The sequence below is a fragment of the Cryptomeria japonica genome, chromosome 2 (assembly GCF_030272615.1).
Source record: "Cryptomeria japonica chromosome 2, Sugi_1.0, whole genome shotgun sequence".
In the NCBI taxonomy this organism is placed as follows: domain Eukaryota; kingdom Viridiplantae; phylum Streptophyta; class Pinopsida; order Cupressales; family Cupressaceae; genus Cryptomeria; species Cryptomeria japonica.
This window is the reverse complement of record NC_081406.1, coordinates 432,528,847-432,534,229: the sequence shown is the minus strand read 5'-3', so window position 1 is coordinate 432,534,229 and position 5,383 is coordinate 432,528,847. Positions and strand designations below refer to the sequence as shown.

Below are 5,383 nucleotides of genomic sequence, written 5' to 3'. Positions count from 1 at the left end.
AGAAACCCCTCTTCAGAGCTTGGAAAACCCCACTCACCCCTTTGATAGAAAGGTAGACCCAGGGTCACATCATTTTCATCCACACTTGGCACTTGGGGAAGAAAAGAGTGTACCACAAACCACGCTCAGCCCTTGGACAAAGAAAGGTCGGTGAAGGGTCGTACCATTGGTAACCCCGCTTGGCACGTGGATGAGAAAGTTTAGCGTGGGCCCCCTCGAGGTGCACTGGTGGGCACCCTGCCTCGAGGGACTTTGGAGAGAGAGATGCATGTCAGCGAGCAACAAAGAAGGTTAGAACTATAAACCCCACCTATGATAGAGCCAAAAAAAGAGGTCGCATGAATCAAGGCGACAAAGGGCTGAATCTCAATGGATCGTGGCAGCAAGGCCACTCTGCCACTTGCAATACCCCGTCACTTATTTAAGTCATCTGCAAAAGATTCTTCTTGCCGATAGCTTGAAATTGTTATCCAAGGTTGCTCTGACTAGGTGGTTGCACCGATCGAAGGTAGCCAATGACATGGGCCCCTATGGGTGCAAGAGCACCTCTACTGCAAGTCACGATGCAGCTGGAGAGAGAGATGTGCCACATCTAGCATGGATTCTAACTTAGAGGCATCCAGTCATAATCCGACACATGATTGCTTCGCGCCACTGGCTTTTCAACCAAGCGCAATGACAAAATGTGTGAATCAATGGTTCCTCTCATACTAAGTTGAATTACTATCACAACATGGATCATCAATAGGGTAAAACTAACCTATCTCATAATGGTCTAAACCCAGCTCATGTTCCCTATTGGTTGGTGAACAATCCAACACTTGGTGAATTCTGCTTCACAATGATAGGAAGAGCCAACATCGAAGGATCAAAAAGCAACGTCTCTATGAATGCTTGGCTGCCACAAGCCAGTTATCCCTGTGGTAACTTTTTTGACACCTCTAGCTTCAAATTCTGAAAGTCTAAAGGATCGATAGGCCACGCTTTCATAGTTTGTATTCGTACTGAAAATCAAAATCAAATGAGCTTTTACCCTTTTGTTCCACACGAGATTTATGTTCTCATTGAGCTCATCTTAGGACACCTGCGTTATCTTTTAACAGATGTGACACCCTAGCCAAACTCCCCACCTGACAATGTCTTCCACCCAGATCACCATGCCTAGATGCACCTTAAGGCCAAAAACAGGGGCATTTCCCCATCTCTGCCTCATGGAATAAGTAAAATAACGTTAAAAGTAGTGGTATTTCACTTGCGCCGTAATGGCTCCCACTTATTCTACACCTCTCAAGTCATTTCACAAAGTCAGACTAAAGTCAAGATCAACAGGGTCTTCTTTCCCCACTGATTCCACCAAGCCCATTCCCTTGGCTGTGGTTTTTCTAGATAGTAGATAGGGATAGTGGGAATCTCGTTAATCCATTCATGCGTGTCACTAATTAGATGATGAGGCATTTGGCTACCTTAAGAGAGTCATAGTTACTCCTGTTGTTTACCCATGCTTGGTTGAATTTCTTCACTTTGACATTCAAAGCACTGGGCAGAAATCACATTGTGTCAGCATCTGCAGGGACCATCACAATGCTTTGTTTTAATTAAATAGTTGGATTCCCCTTGTCCGTACTAGTTCTGAGTCAGCTATTCACCACCTAGGGAAAACCCCCCGAAAGGGAGCGCCCTGCGTCCGTCGCCTGATCGACACGTGATGGCCCGCCGTCACTACAGTAGCAACTCAGGCAGGCCGCCAACAACCCATGGGTTTAGGGTGCAGACCCCTAGGCCCAGCCCTTAGAGCCAATCCTTTTCCTGAAGTTACGAATCCATTTTGCTGACTTCCCTTACCTATATTGTTCTAATTACCAGAGGTTGTTCACCTTGGAGACCTGATGTGGTTATGAGTATGACCAGGAGTGAACAGTAATCAGTCTTCCAGATTTTCAAGGGCCGTCGAAGGTGCACCAGGCACTGCAGGATGTGCAGTGCTCTTCCAGCCGCTGGACCCTATCTCCGGTTTAACCAATTTCATTGTGGTCAGGTTGTTCAAAAGAAAAGATAACTCTTCCTGGGGCCCCCATCAACATCTCCAGATTTCCTAACGTTGACGTCCACCACCACGTCCCGGTTCAGGAATATTAACCTGATTCCCTTTCGATGATCACGCAAAGTGCGCCCTTGAAACAGGGCTTCCCCATCTCTTAGGATTGACTAACCCATGTCCAAGTGTTTTTCACATGGAACCTTTCCCCACTTTAGTCTTCAAAGTTCTCATTTGAATATTTGCTACTACCACCAAGATCTGCACCAGGGGCCGGTCCACCCAGGCTCACGCCCAAGGTTTCACAACAACCCCCGCATCCTCCTACTCATTGGAGCCTGGCACTTGCCCTGATAGCTGAGTATAGGTTGCGTGCTTCAGCGCCATCCTTTTTTGGGGATAGTTGATTTGGCATGTGAGTTGTTACACACTCCTTAGTGGATTTCGACTTCCATGACCACCATCCTGCTATCTTAATCAACCAACACCCTTTATGGGATTTGGGTTAGCGTTCAATTTGGCACCATAACTCAGCTTTCGGTTCATCCCGCATTGCTAGTTCTACTTACCAAAAATGGCCCACTTGGAGCTCACAATTCTATGGCATGGCTCAATGGAGCAACCACGCCGCCTTACCTATTTAAAGTTTGAGAATAGGTCGAGGGTGTTATGCCCCCGATGCCTCTAATCATTTCCTTTACCTAATAAAAATCGCACATGAGCTCCAGCTATCCTAAGGGAAACTTCAAAGGAAACCAGCTACTAGACGGTTCGATTAGTCTTTCACCCCTATACCCAAGTCAGATGAATGATTTGCACGTCAGTATCGCTGCGGGCCTCCACTAGAGTTTCCTTTGGCTTCGCCCTTCTTAGGCATAGTTCACCATCTTTTGGGTCCCAATAGGTGTGCTTGCACTCGAACCCTTCACAGAAGATTAGGGTCGGTCGACAGTGCACCCCCTAAGAGGGGATCTCGCTAGTTAGCTTCCTTGGGCCTCGTGGGTTTCCCAACCTGCCAACTCGCACACATGTTAGACTCCTTGGTCTATGTTTTAAGACGGGTCAGATGGAAAGCCCGTTGGCTAGTGCCATGAGCACGTAGGTGCCCGAGGGCCCACCCTGGTAGGTGCGCGCTTCGCTCCTTGACCGCTGCCATGGAGGTACAATGCAACCAGAAGGCCGCACTTGTGCCACCACAATGGCTCGCGCTGGCATGTACCTCGAGCCAAACAGCAGACCAGTTGACATCATTCCGCATCCGACTAGGGCGCATCACTAGCCTCCATCCGCTTCCCTCCCAGCAATTTCAAGCACTCTTTAACTCTCTTTTCAAAGTCCTTTTCATCTTTCCCTCATGTTACTTGTTTTCTATCAGTCTCTCACCCGTATTTAGCCTTTGACATAATTTACCACCCAATTAGGGCTACATTCCCAAACAACCCGACTCCCCGACAGCGCCTCGTGGTGCAGCATGGTCTGGGCCCGATCGAGCTCTCACCCTCTTAGGTGCCCCTTTCTAGAGGACTTGAGCCCGGTCCATCACTGAGGATGCTTCTACAGACTACAATTCGCTAGGCGAAGCCACCGATTTTCATGCTGGGCTCTTCTCGGTTTGCTCACCGTTACTAGGGGAATCCTGGTAAGTTTCTTTTCCTCCACTTAGAGATATGCTAAAACTCAGCGGGTATTCACGCCTAACTTGGGGATGCTGCAAAGGGGCCAAGCACATTTTACCCACATGCTGGTAGGCTGTTGTGGCCCAGTTGAAGTTCCACACTTGGCCTTACTCGACCCGCACAAACCAACGTCGACCCACATAGGCCACCGCTCATCACGACGGGGCGAGGGACCTCATGCTCATTTCAACTGACCATGCCACTGGCGGGCACGGACGGCCATCTCTGCTCCTCCATGTGGGAGGGCAATTTTGGAGTGCGACGCCCAAGCAAACGTGCCCTCGGCAGAGGCCTTGGGCGCAACTTGCGTTCAAAGACTCGATGATTCACAGGATTCTGCAATTCACACTAAGTATCACATTTTTCTACATTCTTCATCATGGCGAGAGCCAAGATATCCATTTTTGAGAGTCATTTTTTTATCTTATTCATGTTTTTTTTGGTGACCCAAACGCACAAAGGCGCCTAGGTCATGCTTCAATGTTTTGGACTTCTTGGTACGGGTCACACCGATGTAGGGTGTTTGACATGAACCATCTACCAATGCAAGTGGGCATTGGAAGGGTGCGTGTCCCCACCCCATTGCATCGCACAAGAGGATGCCACCTCAAGAGAACCCTACAGCCAAAGGATGGGTCCTGCCACATGAGTGATAGCTCAAGAGTGCACTCGTTAGTGGCAGGGAACGCTCCAAGTGACATGTTGTTCCCCTGGGAGACGTAACGGGGGGTTGCGGCAGTCCCGACTTCCCATCGTAGAACCGACAGATCGTCGGGATGACATCGCGCGTGCAATTGGGGGCATGCAAACTTGTCAGGATAGAGACTCGGGCTCTCTCAAAAAGGGCATGCACCTGATCACACCATTCGATCACCTCGAGCTGACGGTGTGGGACCCTGGGCCGAGCCATGCAGCAAGGCCTAATCATCTACACACATTGAGGGCAAGGGTCGGGAAGCAAGAAAGCTCAACATGCCTCCCTCGCCTACTCCCCTTCACGATTCAGGGGCTAGAACCGACAATGATCCTACTGCAGGTTCACCTATGGTAACCTTGTTACGGCTTCTCCTTCCTCTAAATGATAAGGTTCAATGAACTTCTCGCGACGTCGGTGATAGGAACCGTCGCTGACAGCGTGATCTGAACACTTCACCAGATCATTCAATCGATAGGAACAATGGGCGGTCTATATAAAGGGCAGGGACATAGTCAACGTGAGCTGATGACTCATGCTTACTAGGAATTCCTCGTTGAAGATCAATAATTGCAATGGTCTATCCCCATCATGATGCAATTTGGCAAGATTTCCCAAACCTTTCGGGCCAGGGAGAAAAACTCATTGGTTGCATCAGTGTAGCATGCGTGCGGCCTAGAACATCTAAGGGCATCACAAACCTATTATTGCCTCAAACTTCCATGGCCTAGGAGGCCATAGTCCCTCTAAGAAGCTAGCCGTGAAGGGGAGCCTCTGCGTAGCTAGTTAGCAGGTTGAGGTCTCATTCATTAATAGAATTAACCAGACAAATTGCTCCACCAACTAAGAATGGCCATGCACCACCACCCATAGAATCAAGAAAGAGCTCTCAATCTGTCAATCCTTACTATGTCTAGACCTGATAAGTTTCCCTGTGTTGAGTCAAATTAAGTTGCAGGCTCCACTCTTTGTGGTTCC

General features: G+C 48.9%; 2 non-coding genes across 2 annotated transcripts; both read right to left on the bottom strand.

The window, feature by feature from the left end:
• Positions 1 to 338: 338 nt before the first annotated feature.
• On the bottom strand, positions 339 to 3,743 carry LOC131031909 (28S ribosomal RNA). Its single transcript, XR_009103319.2, has one exon. It is a non-coding gene; the product is annotated as a 28S ribosomal RNA (ribosomal RNA).
• Positions 3,744 to 3,970: 227 nt separating this feature from the next.
• Positions 3,971 to 4,124, bottom strand: LOC131031743 (5.8S ribosomal RNA). The gene has a single exon (XR_009103162.2). It is a non-coding gene; the product is annotated as a 5.8S ribosomal RNA (ribosomal RNA).
• Positions 4,125 to 5,383: the final 1,259 nt, after the last annotated feature.